Genomic DNA, 21236 nt, shown 5'->3' with positions numbered 1-21236 from the left:
CCGGCCAATCGACGTGAGGTGGGAAAAAACAACCTTGGTGTGAGCGCAAGGCCGCCAAGGGGTGCGCCCGCGGAAAAGAGCAGAACTCGGGTGAAGAGAAGATCCTTCTCTAACACAGATTGCAAGCGAAAGAATAACCTCAAGAACCTCAAGACCCCCAAGAACCCAAGTTCCTCGTGAACTTAAGAACCCCAGACCCACAAGAACCCAAGACTTCAGTGGATGGTCATCACTCGAAGCGGAATGGATACTTCGCTTAGAGGTGGTGAGCATGGGAGTGGCAAGGAAGAATTTTCCTCATCAAGACGTTTTTCCGACCCTTCCCCATCTACGACAAGGATTGCACTAACTCCTATGGAGGCTTTCGACAAGATGGTGATGGACATGAAGTTAGAACGCGAAGCACGAAAAGCAGAAAGAAAGGCAGAACACAAAGAAAGAATGGCAGCCATAGAGCATGAGCACGAGCAAGCGCGCTTGGAAGCCGAAGAAAGAAAAGCAGAATTTAATTGAGAAACCAAAGCAAGAAAAGCAATGAACGACCGACACATGAAAGAGATGTTGCGACTCTTTTCTCAAGTGCAGGCACAGATGCAAGAGATTCGGGAAAAGGAGACTCTCTCAGTCTCTTCTTCTCCAAAGCATGACACACATGATTTGCATGATAATGATGAGCATGATGATTGAATGATAATGATGAGCATGATTGAATGATAATGACAAGCATGATCATTTGCATGATGATCAAGATGTGATTTTTCACAAGCATGATGATTTGCATAATGATCAAGATGTGATTTCTCACAAGCATGATGATTTGCAAGATAAAGATGATGTGATTGTTCACAAGGATGATGTGTTAGTTGATACTTTTTCTAGTGAAGCTAACCTCATTGCAGATTCGATCAATCACGAAGAACCAATCTTGCTCTCGAGTCGAGGTCCACAAATCCCCCCCCAAGCAGATTCGATCAAACACGACAAACCGATCTTGGCTCTCGAGAAAGAACCCTTACAGGAAGTACTATGTGTTCGAATGATTAGTCAACACGCATTGTTCGAGTGTTTCATTCGTAATCGTTTCCTATATTTTAGTCAGCGTCTTTATGTGATACCTTTTCCTAGGCATGACATCTTGTATGTTGAGCACGTTTCACTCATGAATGAGCACGGATGTATGCACATTATTCATGAAAAGCTGAACAGTATGCATTCAAGGAAGTCACATTCCATGTCTCTTCCTTGGCACGACACAGTCGTAGAAAGAGCACAAGAAGAATTGAGCATCAAGCCTCGGCATGTTCATTGTGATTTGCCACATTTGATTGATTTAGATCAGAAAGACAAGATTCGATCTCATTGTTTGTGTGTATGTGGTGAACTGTTTGGCACTCCGTCTATTTGTTCATCTACATTGCATGCACAGTCTTTAGAGAAGACGAGATTTTCTCCACTCACTTTACATGGAATGGGTATGATCATGTTTTTGTGTTGGAAGTGGTTTCAGGAATTTTCAAACATGGAGATTCTTGAAGAATAAAGGAGCATGACTCTAGACGAAGTGGAAGCATTGAAGATGATTTTGTGTCGCTTTCGGCGTGGCCCAAAGAAGCAAGCTTTGCAGACCTTTATGAAGTTCAAGTATCGCATGACCCACACATCACAGTGGGCCGGTGAAGAGTCCTTTCCAGGATTCCGGATGTTATTGGCGATCTCCCACCAGTACCTCACTTTGAAAAGGAGGGGATGTCATGTGACACATCCAACCCTATGTGTCCGTGGACAAGCTACAGCATGACCAGGGTTCAACTCAGTCAAGTCACTCTAGAATAGGAAGTGATCTGGCACTTTTGTGAGTCTGTTCGCAGACTGTGCATGTCCAGACACTTAGATTAGATGCATATCCTCTGGCTGCACACAGCATGACCATCAGATTCCAGTCAGATCCCATTAATAGTATTTTTGCATAGACCTATTTCCCCTATTTTTGACATTTTTCACTTATTATTTTTAAGTGACTTTTGTTGGAAACTAGGTACGGCAATTTTGCTAAGATAATATATAAGCAAACCAGAGCTAGCACTTTCTGGCAGAAGAGGCAGCAAGAGCACCTTGCTCAACAGGCAACTTCTCCAGCAAGACCCCCCACATCTGCAAGGACCTAGCGTTTTCATCCACAGGCAGCCTGGCGTTTTGTGCACAGCAGATTAGCCCCGGCAGCAACAAGGAAGAACAAGAAGCCTAGCATTTTGCATTTGCAGGACATCCGGCAGCAGTAAGAGGATTTTCAGCCCTAGCGTTTTTGCATCTGCAAGGCCCTTCAGCGTTTCTGCAGATCTTCGCGACGAAATCTCCACAAGCACCAGCGTTTTCAGTTTTCAGCAGTCAGACTCCGCAGTAGAAGTCCCGAACCTCGCAGATCTCACCTTCCCGCAGCAGAGCCTCGCCGCACGGTCAGATCCATCGAAGTTTACAGTTTCAGCCCGGAAAACCCAGATTTCAGCATCTGCATTTTCAGCGCGTCGTCGTCGTAGCATCGTCGCCATCGACATCGTCACCGACATAGAGTCTGAATTCAGCAGAGAAAGATTTGCAGATTTCAGCAATAAGCATTTTCAGATTTCAGACCGTCTCGTCGTCGTCGACATTGTCGACAAGTCCAAGCATTGTAGAGATTTGTGCAATCATAAGTAGACCGCTCTCGCCATAGAGAGTGGGGCCCTCGGAGGAGGGTTTGACAACTTTCCGGTGTCGTATTCTCTTCTCTCTCTATCTCTCAGTCTCAGCACCTTCACACACAGTGTCCATTCACTTTGTTTGTGTCCATTGCACTCTCTCATTAAAGAACGGAAGGCTCTTCCTTCCCTAAGAACAAGGAACCTTGAGCACAGTTCGGAGCACTCATCTTGAGCAAAGTTCAACATTCACTTCCGCTGCACCTTACACCCCCCCCCCCCCCCCCCCCCCCCCCCCTTTCTCTCATTGTACTACACATTGTACTGGGCACCTTTTGTATTAGCTGGCACATCCATAAAGTCCCAGCTTGTAGTAGTTGTATTTTTGTTTCGGTTCTTTTTTATTTCGGACATGGTATATGATTCACTATGTTGTACCAGCTTGGTCTCATAGGTCATTTTGGCCTTTTGAAGACGTTAATATATCATTTCATTTCTATCGCTCTCAGCTCAAAGCGATAGAAGACATTATTGCTAAGTCTTCTATCGCAATAATGTTTTATATTGCGTTTCCTCCCTCTCTCTCGATTAAGTCTTCTACCGCAAGCATTATCTTCTATCACGGAAATTGCACCAGGGGCTGAGCGCGCAAGGCTGGGGCTATTCCGCAACACGAGACTTGACGGCAGATTGGTTTGGCAAGAGCAGGGTGCCCAAAGTGGAGAAAGTTTTGCCAAGACTAGCTGCAACAACTGGAGCACACACGGTTGTGGGGGAGTACACAGGTTTCAACGGGACAGCACGACACCGCTATGTGGTGCCAGCAAGCCACGTGAGGCAACAAAGGCAGCAGCAAGGCAAAAGCCTCACATGAGGTGCCGGAGGATGGACCAACCAACAGACCTCAGAGATGATGATATCTATGAAACCCCGCCTAAATTGAAAGCGACATTAATGCGGAGGATGTGAGACAGCACACTCGCCAGGTTTTGTGAGAGCAGAGAAACTTTCTAGAGTCAAGGATGACTTAATGTTTGAGAAGGTACAGATGATGATTAAGGGGGAGCTAAGCCTTTTGAGTGACATTGAAATGCAAATGCGGAGACTTACAAAAGGCTATGTATGCAGATATGAGGAAAGAGTTGGACAAAGAGATGCTTGGTAAGTGCGACCAGATGTACACATCATTGAAGGCCGAAATGCAGACGATTGTGAGGGCAGAAGTGAATGTAATGGAATGTATGATGCAAAACAGATTAGAGGATGCATTTGCTACGTTGGAATCCTGGAATCAAAAATGGAAGAACGCATGAGTGAAAAGGATGCATTGATCGAAGCACTCAAGGGAGACCTCGCAGCTTGCAAAAATACCCCCGCCAAGGAGGGAGAAAACCAACCCTCAATGATAAAGGAGCTCGTAAGCATTAAGGAGCAAGTGTCCGCCACTCCATGTCTCGTGCGGATTCTCTCTCTATTCCTTTGTTCAGTTGTTTTAAGTGCTAAAAATATGTCTCAATCTATTCTTTTCAGTTGGCAAGTGGTGTCCATCCAATTACAGTGGTATGAGAGCTTCAATCGTGTGCTTTTCTAAAAGTATATCGGTCCTCCCAAGAACACAGAGAGCAAGATGACGATTTTGGATTCCAGGGAGTATCTGCAATTTCTCCTCGAGGAGCTTCACGACATTCTCTCAAAGCATCCTCACCAAAATCTTCCAGTAGAAAATCTTTCAGTTCTACAGAGCTTTCAATAGTACTTGAATTACATGTTGCCGCCTTTGTTGCCTCAGTTGTTCCTCCTCCTCCGGCACCACAAAGCACAAGGGCTTCTAATCGACAATCTACTCAGTCTTTGACTATGGTCCGGGGAGCTTTCCTGAATATGGTTCAATCTTCTGAAGTGTACTCAGTGCAACTGCCTCCTCCATCGCCGTTGCCACCACCTCCACCCGGATACAATGGTTGGAGTCTGTATGGTTTCCCCTATTATTATCCACATCCTCGGATTGCACCAAATCAATCAATGGATTTCAAGCATCGGGGAACTACAATAAATTTGACGCTTTTCCTAGAGTGAAAGATATGAAGAAAGCCTTGTAGTTCCTAACAATTTGACACCATCTATGCCTAGGGGAACTACGCAGAAGAATCAAAGATCTCTCGAGCCGCGTGATTCCTCAAAGATGATGCTATGCAGTGGTGGAGTTCAATTGCTACCCAGCCGCATGCTCCAAAGACTTGGCAGGCGTTCAAGAATATTTTTGCACGAAGCTTCATTGCCTCCCTGTTCGAGGTATAGATTCTTGCAGAATTGCCCTGAAAACCATGGAAGACTACAACTAGAGGTTCCTTGATGTTTACCTTCTTATGTCTTTCTTCAAGCTGATTCCCTTGGAGGACCAATGCAAGCGCCATACAATTGGACTGGCATCACCATTACAAAAATATTGTCTCTCTAAACAAGTATCTACTATGCAAGAACTCATGGACCATGCTTCGGTTGGTTACAAACTTATAAAAGGAAAACTCGAATTTGTTACGAACACGCAACCGACCAACACTCAAAATCCTTGACTTTTGGGATACTTTTTGAACTTTGTTTGACGATACTCTTTGAAAAATTGTTTAAAATAGAAGTAAACTGTTTTGAACTTGTTTTGGTACCGATTTGAGAATGCTTGCTTTTTTATGTTGTCTTCTAAATATCTTCGGCTCGGGCTTTCCTGAGAGGAGTGTTCATGTTTAATGTGGAACCTTTGAACAACACACACACCGGTGGTCTAAAGAGCGTTTAGTGTAACAAGTCGGGCACTGCGTGCCAATAGAAAAGAGCAGACTGAACTGAGAGAGAGAGACGACACGCGACATGGAGTGGCGGAATTCCACCCCAGAGAGTATTGGCCCCAAACCTTGGCCCCCCTTTCGGTATTTCTTTATATTGCATCAACTCAGTACAAGCCGGTACTCCACGCTCTGCACCTTCTCCAAGAAGCATGCCAGAGATTGAGCCCATGGCCTCATATTTAAAGGCCCTAGGCCCCAAAAGCAGTTTACATGAAAAGCCTTCAAACTCAAAAGCATTTGGTCCAAAAGCAATGCCCAAAAGCTGCTAGCGTAAATCAAGAAAATCCGTACAACTACCACGTCCGCAATCAACGCAAGACGCGGAAATCCGTACAGTCTGCCACGTAATCATATCAACGCAAAATCCGGGTTTTTCGTACAGCTGCCACGTCATTAGCTGCTACGCAAGTCTTTGTGTGTGTGTGTGGGTCCTGCTTTATTTTAATTCCTTTATGTCACTTGGGCCCTATCGGACAGGGTCCCATAAGTTGGTAGGACTTCTTCTTCTTTTGCTGTTGTTGCTTGTTCTTCTTAGGGTTTAGGCCCATCGGCCATGATCTGAAGGTTGGCTCTGTTCTTCAGTGACTTGCACGTCAACAGTTTGTGACATCCCCCCTTCTTGAAAGAAAGTAATCGTCCGCGATTATAGCATATCTGCAAAACAACTCAAATGAGCTCAAAAATTTCCGAGGGTCATTCCGAGGGACAATCAGTTTGCCTTTTTTTTTGTTAAGGAGTTGGCTTCTCGTTTCAGCTCTTTTGATCAAGGAGTTGGCTTCTCCTTTCGTCCAGATTGGAACTTTTAATATTCCAGCATGGTAAAATTAGCCATCTCACCCAGACCGCACAGATCTTCCACGGGTGTCTTGATGCACTAAGGAATATTCAATGGTTGGCACATCAGAATGCAATACAAGTGCTCACATATGCATGTTACAAGACATAGAAACATAAAGTCGTCGATGAACACTCCTCCCGCATAGCCTAACAAGGTTCGAGCCGGGAGATATAGAGGCCTTTTACAACCAAACGCCCCCCAAACCGCAACCTGCGTCGTTTGGAGGTGCTGAGAGTAACCATTGCTCAGACTCCTCCCGCATAACCATCCAGATCCGGGTCGGGATGTAAGAACAACAATATTTTATAGGCATACAACCAAACGCTCCCCAGACAGCCGTCTGCGTCGATAGGAGGTTTTCTAGCATACAACGAAACGCTCCCCAGACATCCCATCTGCGTCGTTCCGAGGTTCAAACAATACCAAAATAGCATTTTCAGTACTCCACCCGGGAGTAAAAATCACCAATCATTGAAGCCAGTATTAAAACCAAAGTCAAACATTTCAGATCGGCACCAAGATAGGTTTAAAACAAATATCATCCATTTCAAACAGATTCTAAACAGAATCACCAAACAAGCTCAAACAGAACTCAAACCTAAAAAAAGCAATCTTGACATTAGCCGAGCTCGAAATGTCGTCTGACTTTCCATCCTGAAACCTGCATCAAAAATTAGGGTTAGGTTCCTTCTATAAGGTCGTAGACAACCACAACATGGTCCATTAGCTCTTGAACAGACAGTGTTCCTCTAGCAACGATGGTAGTCCCAAGACATAGCAATCACACCAGACCTCCAAGGTTATCAACTCGAGAACAGACATCTACTGAGAGATGTCGAGAAATTTCAAGATATAATCTACTAGGGTTTCCATGGCAAGCATTTCAAGATACCCCACTCTGGCAGAAGTTGCACTCCGAAGGAAGCTCTCAGAAACCATATAACTTCGGGCCAAAAAAAAAAAAAACTTGAAAGCTTGCCAAGTCCCTAGAATGTGCGGCTTGGTAGCGAAAGACATCAACATCTGTATGGCAAGACTTGAAACAAATTTTGAATCCTTCTCTTGCAAGTGATCTTAATGGCTTATGCCCTATAAGATATGAGCGGTGAAGACGCAAGCACGCCCAATGCGCGATGAAGTAAGGGTGGGAGTGGCTAATAAGTCCGGGATCAGGACCCGAAGATACTCCAAATAAAATTCCAGTAGACTTGGGAAGTGCCATCTTTCTTTGTCTGCTCTTTGGTAGGACCAGTATGCTTTGAGAAAAGCACACGCTTGATGCTCTGATACCACTGTAACAAGTCGGGCACCGCGTGCCAATAGAAAAGGATAGACTGAACTGAGAGAGAGACCATACGCGACACGGAGTGACGGAATTCCACCCCAGAGAGTATTGGCCCCAAACCTTGGCACCCCTTTCGATATTTCTTTATATTGCATCAACTCAGTACAAGCCGGTACTCCACGCTCTGCACCTTCTCCAAGAAGCATGCCACAGACTGAGCCCATGGCCTCATATTTAAAGGCCCTAGGCCCCAAAAGCAGTTCACATGAAAAGCCTTCAAACTCAAAAGCATTTGGTCCAAAAGCAATGCCCAAAAGCTATCAGCATAAATCACGGAAATGCGTACAACTGCCACGTCAATAGTCAGCGCAAAACGCGAACATCCGTACAATCTGCCACGTCATCTTATCAACGCAAAATCAAGGTTTTCTATACAGTCTGTGTGTGTGTGTGGGTCCTGCTTTATTTTAATTCCGTTATGTCACTTGGCCCCTATCGAACGGGGTCCCATAAGTTGATAGGACTTCTTCTTCTTCTGCTGTTGCTTGTTCTTCTTAGGGTTTAGGCCCCTCGGCCGTGATCTAAAGGTTGGCTCAGTTCTTCAATGACTTGACACGTCAGTAGTTTATGACATTTAGTTGTAGGCTAGAAAACCTTTGAACGATGCAGGGCGGTGTTATAGGGAGCGTTTAGTTGTATTTGGAGCCACCAAGCAACGCACGCTGCGATCTGGGGAGTGTTTGGTTGTATCAGCCCTCTAAGCTCATGGCTCGGACCTTTTTAGGTTATTTGCGTGGGGAGTGACGAGGTAGTCAGAGTACCTTCATGCCTAACACTGTCAGTGCTCAATGGCATTGTTTGTTTTTATGTCTTGTAACATGCATATGTGAGCATCTCTCTTGCATTGTGATGTGTCAACCACTTAATATTCCTAATTGGGTGAGATTGCCTAACTTTAGTGCAGCAAGACACCCCTCTAAAGATTTGTGCGGTCTGGGTGTGATCGCTATTTTTGCTACGCCAAAATATCAAGAGCTCCAATATGGAACGAAAAAACTGAATTACCCTCGAGATTGACCCTTGGATATTTTTTATCTAGCTTGAGTTGAATTGCAATTATACTCGCGGACGATTACCTCGTCACAAACTGCTGACGTAGAGGGTTAGGACTACCTCAGTCCTAACCCTAACCAACCTGCAGATCCCAGCAGAGGGCCTAAACCCTAGCAGCAACAGAAGAAGAAGAAGAATTTACCAACTTGCAGATCATCACCGAGTGGCCCAAATAATAAATTGGGTTAAGAGTAAAAATCCTAACCCCAACAACTTATAGAATTGACCGAGGGGCCTAAACCCTTCAAAATAAAGCAAACACATACACACTATCCCAACTTGCGTAAAAATTGATGATGTGGCAACTGTACGTACGTTCCGCAAACTGTGATGCCTGCTCATGACGTGGCACCGTTGTAAGGACAGCCCTCTAGGGGCTTGCTTTTGCACCAAATGCTTTTAGGAATCTTGATTGTCATGTAAACTGCTTTTGTACAGGCCAAGGGCCTTTAAATATGTGTTATGGGCCATTGTTTGGGGCCATTGCAGTCTTGGTGTCACAAACTGGTGACTTGGCTGCTGGCTGCCCAATACACACACACACACTCCTTTTCGCACACAGTCTCGAAAACTGACAAACTGCTGACGTGGCACTGCCGTACCGACAGACCCGCAAAATCCGACACGAATCGCGGAGTGCTGACATGCCAGCAGCGTACGGAAAAGCACAATTTGCGGCAGCTTTGGATCTGCTTTTCGCTACACAAATTGGCCTCCTTTTGGCTAAGAGAGAGAAAGAGAGAGAGAGAGAGAGAGAGAGAGAGAGAGAGAGAGAGCTCTTTTGCTTTATTTTTAAAAGCTTTTGATTTACCAACTTTTGGGGCTTTGCTTTTAGCATCCCTTGTAAATCTATTTAGAAGTGGTTTGGGCTCTCACTTCTCAAAGCATCTGGACGCAGAGTCTGAGAGCGAGTCCCGACCACTCGCTTGTACTTTGCAAATTAATACAAAAAGAAATACCGAAAGGGGCGCCAGTCTTTGGGGCCAATATCTCTAGGCACGGAACTCCGCCCGGGCTAGTGTCGAATCAATTGTCAACTATGAACTGTTTTGAAGTGAATTCTTGTGGTGTCGCAGTAGAATCTCGACTTGGAGTGTCCAAGTCTGTTACAGCGAACCCTAATTTCTGGAAACCCTAACTGCTGGCTGAAACCCTAAAGTGGCTGAAACCTAATTCTGTTGGCAAATGCCACGTGGCAGCAATACGCATTTTTTCGGATTTTGCGGAGATGGAAAAAAGCCAACCAAGCGACGCAAATTGATGCTTTTTCTCTACGCTTTGGCAAGGGGGGGGAGAGAGAGAGAGAGACATTACTTGCTATATTTTTTTTATGAAACTCGAGAGAGAGAGAGAGAGAGAGAGAGAGAGAGAGAGTTTGCTTTTGGAACTGAAGCTTTTGGGGCTCTACTTTTGGGCATCCCTTGTAAACAAATAAATTGGCGGTTTTGGGCTCACTCTGCAGAGCATCTGGATGCAGAGTCTGAGAGTGAAACCCTAACCGCTCTCTTGTATTTTGACATTGATTTAATAAATAAAGAAATACCGATAGGGGTGCCAGTCTTTGGAGCCAATATCTCTAGGCACGGAACTCCGTGGGGCCAGTGCAAATCTATTGTGATTTGTGAATTGTTTTGAAGTGGTTATTTGGTGCTGTCCTCATTGATTCTTGACTTGGAGTGTCCAAGTCTGTTACAGTGGTATCAGAGCAGCAGGAGTGCAAATGGATCCGGCCAAGATAGAGACTATACGTGATTGGCCCGATTTGAAGAATGTCCATGAAGTTAGAAGCTTCTTGGGACTGTGTTCGTACTACAGGCGGTTCATTCGTAAGTTTGCAGAGGTTGCTTCCCCTTTCCATATCTTGACAAAGAAAGGAGTCCCTTTCTCGTGGGGACCCACAGAGGTAACTTCCTTTCAGACATTGAAAGAGAAATTGACTACGGGACCAGTTTTGACTTTGCCGGATTTATAGAAGTCATTTGAAGTATATTGTGATGCTTGTGGTCGTAGTCTTGTGCGGTCTTAATGCAAGAAGGCCATGTCATTGCTTACGAGAGCCGATTGTTCTCAAGGCCGGAGATGACAACACAGATTTATGAGAAAGAGCTTTTTGGCAGTTATCCATGCTCTGACTCAGTGGCGGCATTACCTACTCGGAGCGGATTTTACTGTCTTTACAGACCATCAGAGTTTGCGCTACTTCTTGTCACAGAAGCAGCTTTCGGAAAAGCAGATGCGGTGGGCGAACATCTTGTCACAGTTTCACTTCCAGATTGTCCGTGTGCAAGGACAGAAGAATGTGGTGACAGATGCTTTGTCTCGGAAGCCATTGGTTCTATTTCCGCAACACATCATAGAGCTTCGAGGATATGGTCGACCAGTATGCCACAGATACAGATTTTGCAGATATTTTCACATGGATACGGGATGGGGAGACAGTAGCACGATACTCCATTCGGGAAGGCTACTTGATGAGAAAAACCATGTTGTGCGTTACACAGCCGTTGAGGGAAAAGGTTATGACTGAATGCCACTGTCCACCTTTTACGGGTCACCGCAGCATTGCTACCACCATGAAGGGGGTAGAGAGATACTTCTTTTGGCCAAGACTCAAAAAGGATGTGGAAGAGTTTGTGCGCAGTTGCTTAGTATGCCAGAAGGTCAAGTTTGACAGGCATAAGGCACAGGGATTGTTACAGCCTTTACCCATACCCACCCGCCCCTAGGAAAGTATTGCAATGGAGTTCATTTTTTATCTCCCGAGAACACAAAGTGGTCACGATGGTATCTGGACTATTATTGACAGATTTAGCAAACAGGCTCCTTTCATTCCAGTGAAGAAAACAATCAAGCCGGATCACTTAGCGAGACTGTTTGTGGCCCAGATCTTCAGATTACATGGCATGCCTGAGACGATTGTCTCCGACAGAGACCCCAGATTTACGAGTTTGTTTTGGAAGGCAATTTGGGAGAACATTGGCACGCGGTTCCAGTTCTCGTCATCGTTCCACCCGCAGACTAATGGGCAATCTGAGATTGCAAATTCAATGGTTCTACATTTATCGAAGTCTTATATCTCAGATCACAAGACTCAATGGAAAAAGTACTTACCTTTGGTGGAATTTTCCTACAAGAACACGATACACTCTTCAACAGGGAAGGCGCCATTTGAGATTGTTGAAGGTGCTGCGAAGGTTCCACCCTTCCTGAGCAGGAAAGATAAGATTTTGAAGCAGATGATTATACGCGAGACTTATATACGGCTTTTGCCAAGGTTCGCGAGACTTTGCAGAAGTCTCAAGAACGACAGAAAAAGGCAGAGGATCGCCATCGTCGCAACTTGAAATTGAAGGAAGATGATTGGGTGCTCTTGCGTTTTAAGAAGGCACGCCTGAGAAAGAAAAAGGGAAAGGAGAGGCTTTTTCCAAAGCTTAGTATGCGATACTATAGACCTTTCCAGATCACTGAAAAGATAAATGATGTCTCCTTCGGATTGAAACTGCAAGATACTTGGAGGATTCACAATGCATTTCATGTGAGTCTCTTGAAACCTTTTAAGGGTGATGTACCTGATGATGGGGAGCCTGATGAGCAACCTGAAGTGGAAGAAAACGAGGAGATCCTTGTTCTTGAACAGATTTTGGTACATAAGGATACAAAGAATAAAGATAAAGTCCGAAGGCAGTTCTTGGTTAAGTTCAAGAACTATCATGCATTGGATGCGAAGTGGATGGAGGAGGAGGACCTAGCAGATACTCCTCAGATTGTGAAACTTTACCTCGATGCTTTTGGTTTAGCATAGTCTACTCCAAATGGAACCCAGAATTCAGCTTGGCCGGAGATCTGGTGCAGTGGGATGCACAAGAGGGGAGTCACTCCCCTCCTTTGTCAACAGATGCCTTGATTTAGATACTACAGTCACTAATGTCTCTCTGAGCTTCAAGGATATTGAAAGCTGACAGTATTCTGTTGTATGACTTTATGAAATGGAATTCCTGATTATGATACTGATTTGTTCTTGACTTCTTTTAAGTGCAGGAACCGATAGACGAAATGACTGCAGCATTTTGGTCTGATTGATCTCGAATAGACATGGTTGCAATAGGGGTTAATCAATCGGACATCGATGAGGTCCCAATTGTACCTAGATGCGATTGGTAACTACGTTGCCGATAAATCATGGTCTAAGATCCGAATGAATGTTGAATGTCGAGTGATGTCCCCTGACGTCTTGTGATGTGACTGTCGATTGGTATATATGCTAGATGTGTGTTCCTAGTACGTAGGTACTAACAGTCAGTGTCTGCTAAGACGGTTTATGGCTTCTGTCTGTTTTGCAGGCGTAATCGAGGGCGATTACAATGCTTTCAAGAGGGGGGTATGTCACAAAGTGATGACCTGGCTATCGAGAGCAAAAACTGCCATAAACCCTAATTCCTGCAAACCCTAATTTCTGCCAGAAACCCTAACCTTAACTGCTGGCTGAAACCCTAATTCTCTGCGACAAATGCCACATGGCAGCAGTACGGATTTTTCCGGATTTTGCGGAGATGAAAAAAAGCCAGCCAAGCGACGCAAATTGATGCTTTTTCTCTACGCTTTGGCAAGGGGAGAGAGAGAGAGAGAGAGAGAGAGAGAGAGAGAGAGAGAGAGAGAGAGAGAGAGAGAGATTACTTGCTTTATTTTTTTTATGAAACGAGAGAGAGAGAGAGAGAGAGAGAGTTTGCTTTTGGAACTAAAGCTTTTGGGGCTCTGCTTTTGGGCATCCCTTGTAAACAAATAAATTGGCCGTTTAGGGCTCACTCTGCAGAGAATCTGCACGCAGAGTCTGAGAGTGAAACCTTAACCGCTCTCTTGTACTTTGACATTGATTTAATACATAAAGAAATACCGAAAGGGGCGCCAGTCTTTGGGGCCAATATCTCTAGGCACGGAACTCCGCGAGGCCAGTGCAAATCTATTGTGATCTGTGAATTGTTTTGAAGTGGTTATTTGGTGCTGTCATGATTGATTCTTGACTTGGAGTGTCCAAGTCTGTTACATGGCACTTATGGCTTCAGACAGAGATCAGTCGTCTTCCTCTGCATCGGGAGATGCAAGAAGAGATCACAACGAAGATTCACATGAGGAGTACAGCCCGCCTCGGCCTCCTCAGGCGGAGCTCGAAGAGATGGAGCGTCGACGATTGATCGGCGATGAGATGATGCTAAATTTTGCTAAGGACCCGAAATTTGCAAACTTTATGAGCCAAACCTCCTTCGACGAGGTGCATGCACAGTGGCGGCAGACCACATAACCACCCCTCAAACCGGCACTGAAGAAACCTCCTACTCCAAGAATGTATGCAGAGCAAGAATTAGAAGAGGTGGTTGATGCACGGATTGCTCAGCTTTTTGACACGCAAAACAAAGCAGAAAAGCACGACAAAAAGCAGAAGAAAGGAACTAACTTCCCGGGTTGTTTAAGTCGTTAGTCTACACTTGCATCGGCAAGAAAGCAGAAGCGTGTTCGATTTGAAGGAGTGCCCAGTTCTTCTTCTTCTTCTTCTTCTAGCTCTTCTGACTCGAGCAAAGAAAGACAGAAAAGGGAAAAAGCGAAGCAAAAAGCAAAGCTTCGGAAAGGGCAAGAAAAAGGCAAAGAAGCCTAAATCTCGCCAAGTTGTTGACAGTTCTACAGAGGACTCGTCTTTGGATAGTTCGGACTGTGACGACGACAGCTTTTATGCAAAGAAGAAGAATTTTTACAAAGCCAACCAGTATGACTTTCTGGAAGATAAAAGCAAGAAAGTCCGAAAATTTTAGGAAGGTGCACAATCAATTAAATTTGACACGTTTTTTGGTTATAGAGATGCTTTGAAGGCTGTCTTTCATACAGCAGTTTGACATAGCTTTCTTTGGAGGACGTTACTCAAAGCACTCCAAGATTCGGAGGGCTACCTCTTACTTCAAGGGAAATGCTTGAACTTGGTGGTCCACGCTTCTATTAAACAAGACGACGCCAGTTAAATGGCTAAAATTCAAAAGGCTTTTTATTTCTTCTTGGCTGACTTGAGAGTATGAACACGACATACGAACTGCTTGGAGCCATCTTCGGATGATCAAGAAGGATACATTGGACGCTTATTGCGAGAGATTCTGGAGCTCTTTTCTACCAGCCTCTTCATTTAAGAAGATCTCATTCAAAGAACAGATTGAGCGGTTTACCTTGGGTCTTCCTATAGAGATCCGAGATCACTACTTAGAGCAAAAGTCACATTCCATTCAGGAATTGACGAGTCATGCGAAACATAGCAGCTACGGTACGGGACGAGATGTTTAATACGCGGTGTACAATACGCGTACTAGACGTATTTTTTAGAATAAAAAATAAAATACGTCAACTTTTTTAAATATAATACTTTAATATGAACAAATGAAGCAGTTCATGGACCTCCTCAATGACTCTTCAATATTTAACCATAGCATACATAAACAAGCACCATGAAGCTCTAAAACACAATTGATCAACTAGAAAAAGACATACGTTTTGAGCAAAAAAACGTTAGAATAAAAAACGTTATGAGACGTATTGTACGTTTCAATACGGAACGTCGTGTATTCTAAATAAAATACACGTATTTTAGCTGCTATGATGCGAAACGGGGCTTTGCCATTCACTCAGGCAGTTTGACCTACCCAACAGATGAAATCATGACGCAAAGGACCGAACATACTTTGAAAAATGAAAGTAGAAAGAGGAAGAGCAACCCAGAAAAGAAAGAAAAGGATGCACAACCCAAACTCACTCCTAAAGAGAGAGCTCTCTACATCAAAGAGGGAAAGTGCTTGGATGCGGGGAAACTGGGCATATCTCCGCGAAATGCCCTAAAAAGGCACTAAAACAACAAAGCGACGAAGAGGAAGACAGGCTTGAGGGTTCGAGAGCAGCTGAGGAACATGAACGAAAAGGCAAGATGAAAACAGAACTCGTTCCAAATTGCGTGGGTACTGACCGAAGCACGATGGACGAGAGTACATAACTTTGCCGAGCATGGGGCAAAGTGAAGACCGAGAAGCTTTGATGGAGGAGCCGAGGCCAACTTCATTTCACCTGAATTGGCGGCGCGGCCCGAGATCACACCCGATCGGATGGGACCACTAGCAGAGGCAGTTCTAGCGGCACCTGACAGGGACGTAGCCATTACACCTGTCATTGGCAAACTTCGGTTGCATTGTCAGGGGTATTTGGGACATGAGAACTTCTACATAATGCCTTTGGAAGGTTGTGATGTCTAGCGGCACCCGACAGGGACGTAGCCATTACACGTGTCATTGGCAAACTTCGGTTACATTGTCAGGGGTATTTGGGGCATGAGAACTTCTACATAATGCCTTTGGAAGGTTGTGATGTCCTCATGGGAATTCCCTGGTACCACCAGAACAACGCCGTGGTTGAGTATTGAGCGAGAAAAGCGACTTTGACCACAAAGAAGGGCAGAACTGTTGTACTTGATGTAAAACTTAAGGACGAGTTTGTCCCTATTGTATCGGCTTCGGCCATTTCAAAATTAATGAAATCCAGTCTATTGTTTACTCGATCTTTTTTAAAGAGTTGAATGATGAAGATAGGACAAATATGTTTGAACTTGATAAAGAACGCCAAGATTTTCTCCAACTCATGCCGATTGCTTTTCAGAGGGCCTGCCAGGCGAGTTACCACCCGCTCGTCCTGAGGATCATACCATTGATCTGATACCTGGAAGCACACCACCGAACCGGCCACCTTACCGTGTGAACCGAGCCCAGAACAAAGAGAATATGAACCAAGTGAAAGACCTCTTGGAAAAGGGTCTTGTCCAACCTAGTACTTCACCGTACTGCTCTCCAATGTTGTTGGTTTTGAAGAAAGACGAATCTTGGAGAATGTGCATCGATTATAGAGCTCTCAACAAAATCACCATCAAGAACAGATTTCTGATTCCTAGGATCGATGATATACTTGACCGACTACAGGGATCCTCGTGCTTTAGCGAGATCGACTTGAAAAGCGGATATCATCAGATCCGAATTTCGCCGGGAGATGTCTTCAAGACAGCCTTTCGGACGACTTTTGGGTTATTTGAGTTTTTGGTGATGCCTTTTGGCCTAACCAATGCTCCTGCGACATTTAACCGAATGATGGAGAGGATTTTTCGAGAGTACAAACTATTTGTTGGCACTTTCTTTGACGGCATCATTGTTTTCTCCAAGGATGAGACAGACATAGAAAACATCTGCTTCAGGTCTTTCAAGCATTACGAGATCACAAGTTGGTCATTGATGCGAAGAAAAGTGAATTTTTCCTACCAGATTTCACTTTTTGGGACACACTGTCTCAGGAGCAGGAGTGCAGTTGGACCCGGCCAAGATAAAGACTATTCGTGATTGGCCCGATTTGAAGAATGTCCATGAAGTTAGAAGCTTCTTGGAATTGTGTTCATACTACAGGCGGTTCATTCGAAAGTTTGCAGATGAAGAATGTCCATGAAGTTAGAAGCTTCTTGGAATTGTGTTCATACTACAGGCGGTTCATTCGAAAGACTATCCGTGATTGGCCCGATTTGAAGAATGTCCATGAAGTTAGAAGCTTCTTGGAATTGTGTTCATACTACAGGCGGTTCATTCGAAAGTTTGCAGAGGTTGCTTCCCCTTTACATATTTTGATGTAGAAAGGAGTCCCTTTCTCGTGGAAACCCAGACCCATAGAGGTGACTGCCTCTCAGACATTGAAAGAGAAATTGACCAGAGGACCAGTTTTGACTTTGTTGGACTTGCAAAAGTCATTTGAAGTATATTGTGATGCTTGTGGACGTAGTCTGGGTGCGGTCTTAATGCAAGAAGGCCATGTCATTGCCTACGAGAGCCGACTGTTCTCAAGGCCGGAATTGACAGCACATATCTATGAGAAAGAACTTTTGGTGGTTATGCATGCTTTTACTCAGTGGCGACATTACCTACTCGGAGTGGATTTTATTGTCCTCACACACCATCAGAGTTTACGCTGCTACTTGTCACAGAAGCAACTATCGGAAAAGCAGATGCGTGGGCGAACATCTTGTCACATTTTCACTTCCAGATTGTCCACCATGTGCAGGGACAGAAGAACTTGGTGGCAGATGCTTTGTCTCGGAAGTCGTTGGTTCTAGCTATACACCATAGGAGCTTTGAGGATATGGTCGATCCATATGCCATAGATACAGATTTTGCAAAAATTTTCACATGGATACGGGATGGGAAGACAGTAGCGGGATATTCCATTCGGGATGGCTACTTGATGAGGAAAATCATGTGTGTTACACAGCCGTTAAGGGAAAAGGTGATGAGCGAATGCCACTGTCCACCTTTTACGGGTCACCGCGGCATTGCTACCACCTTAAAAGTGATAGAGAGATACTTCTTTTGGCCGAGACTCAAGAAGGATGTGGACAAGTTTGTGCGCAGTTGCTTGGTATGCGAGAACATCAAGTTTGACAAGCATAAAGCATAGAGATTGTTACAGCCTTTGCCCATACCCACCCGCCCCTGGGAAAGTATTGCAATGGATTTCATTTTTGATCTCCCGCGAACAGAGAGTGGTCATGATAGTATCTGGACTATTATTGACAGATTTAGAAAGCAGGCTCATTTCATTCTAGTGAAGAAAACAATCAAGCCGGATCACTTAGCGAGACTGTTTGTGGCCCAGATCTTTAGATTACATGGCATGCCCGAGACAATTGTTTCCGACAGGGACCCCAGATTCACGAGTTTGTTTTGCAAGGCTATTTGGGAGAACATTGACACGCGGTTGCAGTTCTCGTCATCTTTCCACACGCAGACTGACAGGCAATTTGAGATTGCTAATGCAGTGGTACTAGATTTACTGAAGTCTTACATCTCGGATCAGAAGACTCAATGGGAAAAGTATTTACCTTTGGTGGAATTTTCCTATAACAACACGATACACTCTTCGACAGGGAAGGCGCCATTTGAGATTATTGAAGGTGCTACGAAGGTTCCACCCTTCCTAAGCACGAAAGGTACGATTTTTGAAGCCGATGAGTACACGCGAGACTTGAACACGGCTTTTGCCAAGGTCTGCGAGGCTTTGCAAAAATCTCAAGAAAGACAAAAAAAGGCAGCAGATCGTCATTGTCGCGATTTGAAATTGAAGGAGAACATTTGGGTGCTCTTAAGTTTTGAGAAGGCACGCCTTGGCAAGAAAGGGGAAAGGAGAGGCTTTTTCCGAAGCTTAGTATGCGATACTACGTACCTTTCCAGATCTCCGAAAAGATAAATGATGTCTCCTTCCGAATGAAGCTTCTTGACACTTAGAGGATTCACAATGCTTTTCATGTCAGTCTCTTGAAGCCTTTTAAAGGCGATGTGCTCGAAGATGGGGAGCCTGATGAGCAATCCGAAGTGGAAGATAACAAGGAGATCCTTGTTCCAGAACAAATCTTGGCACATAAGGACAGAAAAATTAAGGGTAAAGTGAGAAGGCGGTTCTTGGTTAAATTCAAGAACTATCCTGCATTGGATGCGAAGTGGATGGAGGAGGAGGACCTAGCAGATACTCCTCAGATTGTGAAACTTTACCTTGAAGCTTTTTGAAACCGGCCTGTAGGGCGGTAGGCTTGGGCTTTCACCCAAAATTCTTTACTTTAGACACAGAACGTGCAAAGAAAACTTGCGACGGGAATTAACACTTAAGCACACACAAGGCTCGGAAGCTAGAATGCTCCGAGCAAACGCCGACAACCTGTAGGCCCCAAAATTGGCGCCCCTTTCGGTATTTCTTTATACCTTGAGAGTGTAAATTACAAAGTAGAGTCCGAGGAATCCTTTACCTGTATCTAGCTAGATACCACCTGTTTTAGCCAAATTTCAGCAGCATAACAGCCCCAAAACTTGCGTGAAACCAATTCCCTTGCTGGAACTCACTTCCGCTGGCATAAACCCTCTGATTCCTGCCCAAAAACAGTAAATTCAGCACGCTGTTTTTGCCCTAGTTTTGCCCTGTTTTCACAAGAATGATGTGTTAGTGGATGCTTTTTCTAGCGAAACTAACCTCGTTGTAGATTCGATCAATCACGAAGATTCGATCTTGGCTTTCGAGTCGAGGTCTAATGAACCCCCACAGGACGATTCGATCATTCAAGAAGAAGCGATCTTGGCTCTCATGCCTTGGCCCAAAGAACCATCACAGGAAGTATTGTGTGTTCGCATGATTGATACGCACGGATAGTTCGAGTGTTTCATTTGTGAAGGTTTCCTGTATTTTAGTCAGCATCATTATGTGATCACTTTTCCTAGGCATGACATATTGTATGTTGAGCACGTTTCTCTCATGGATGAGCACGAATGTATGCGGATTGTTCATGAAAAGTTGAAAAGTTTGTATGTCAGGAAGTCACATTCCATGTCTCTTCCTTGGCATGACACAGTTTCTGAACGAGCACATGATAGTATGAGCACCAAGCATGGGCATTTCCATTGTGATTTGCCACAGCTGATTGATTTCGATCAAACAGAAAAGATTCGATCTCATTGTTTGCATGTGTTTGATGAACGGGTTGTAACTCCGTCTCTATGTTCATCTACATTGCATACACAGTCTTTAGAGAAGACACGATTGTTTTCCTTCACTTTACATGGAATAGGTATGTTCATGGTTTTGTGTTGGAGATGGTTTCAGGAATTTTCAGCCATGGAGATTCTTGAAGACGAAAGAAGCAGGATTATAGACGAAGTTGAAGCATCGAAGGAGCCACACAAGACTTTGTGTCGCTTTCGGCACAGCCCAAAGAAGAAAGCGTTGCAAACCTTTATGAAGTTCAAGTACCACACGACCCACACATCAGAGTGGGCCGGCGAAGAGTCCCTTCCAGGATTCCGGATGTTGTTGGCGATCTCCCTCGACGCCATACAGTTCGGTACCAGTACCTCACTTTGAAAAGGAGGGGATGTCACGTGACACATCCCAACCCTATGTATCCGTGGACAAGCTACACCACAGCAGGGTTCAGTCAGTTTAGATTAGCAGTGATCTGGTACTTTTGTGAGTCTATTCGTAGACCGTGCATGCCCAGTCATATAGCATAGATGCATATCCTCCGGTTGCACACAGCATGATCATCGGAATTCCCATCAGAATCCATTAGCATCAGTTAGGGGAATTTTCCAGTGCATTTAGCCTATGTGTCCATGGACAAGCTACACCACAGCAGGGTTCAGTCAGTTTAGATTAGCAGTGATCTGGCACTTTTGTGAGTCTATTCGTAGACCGTGCATGCCCAGTCACTTAGCATAGATGCATATCCTCCGGATGCACATAGCATGATCATCGGAATTCCCATCACAATCCATTAGCATCAGTTAGGGGAATTTTCCAGTGCATTTAGCCTATTTTCCTATTTATTGGTATTTTCACTTATTATTTTTAAGTGACTTTCCTACAAAAGTAGGTAGGGCAATTTTGCTAAG

General features: G+C 44.6%; 1 protein-coding gene across 2 annotated transcripts in view; it reads right to left on the bottom strand.

Annotated features, from left to right (window-relative positions):
• Positions 1–21236, bottom strand: part of ATVPS33 (Sec1/munc18-like (SM) proteins superfamily) — a 191046-nt gene that overhangs the window by 138169 nt on the left and 31641 nt on the right. The gene's annotated exons all lie outside the window — the stretch shown is intronic.

Source organism: Adiantum capillus-veneris, chromosome 15, assembly GCF_014529385.1.
Source record: "Adiantum capillus-veneris isolate H3 chromosome 15, ASM1452938v2, whole genome shotgun sequence".
Taxonomy (NCBI): domain Eukaryota; kingdom Viridiplantae; phylum Streptophyta; class Polypodiopsida; order Polypodiales; family Pteridaceae; genus Adiantum; species Adiantum capillus-veneris.
Note: the sequence above shows the minus strand (reverse complement) of the source record. Positions and strands in the feature narration are given on the sequence as shown.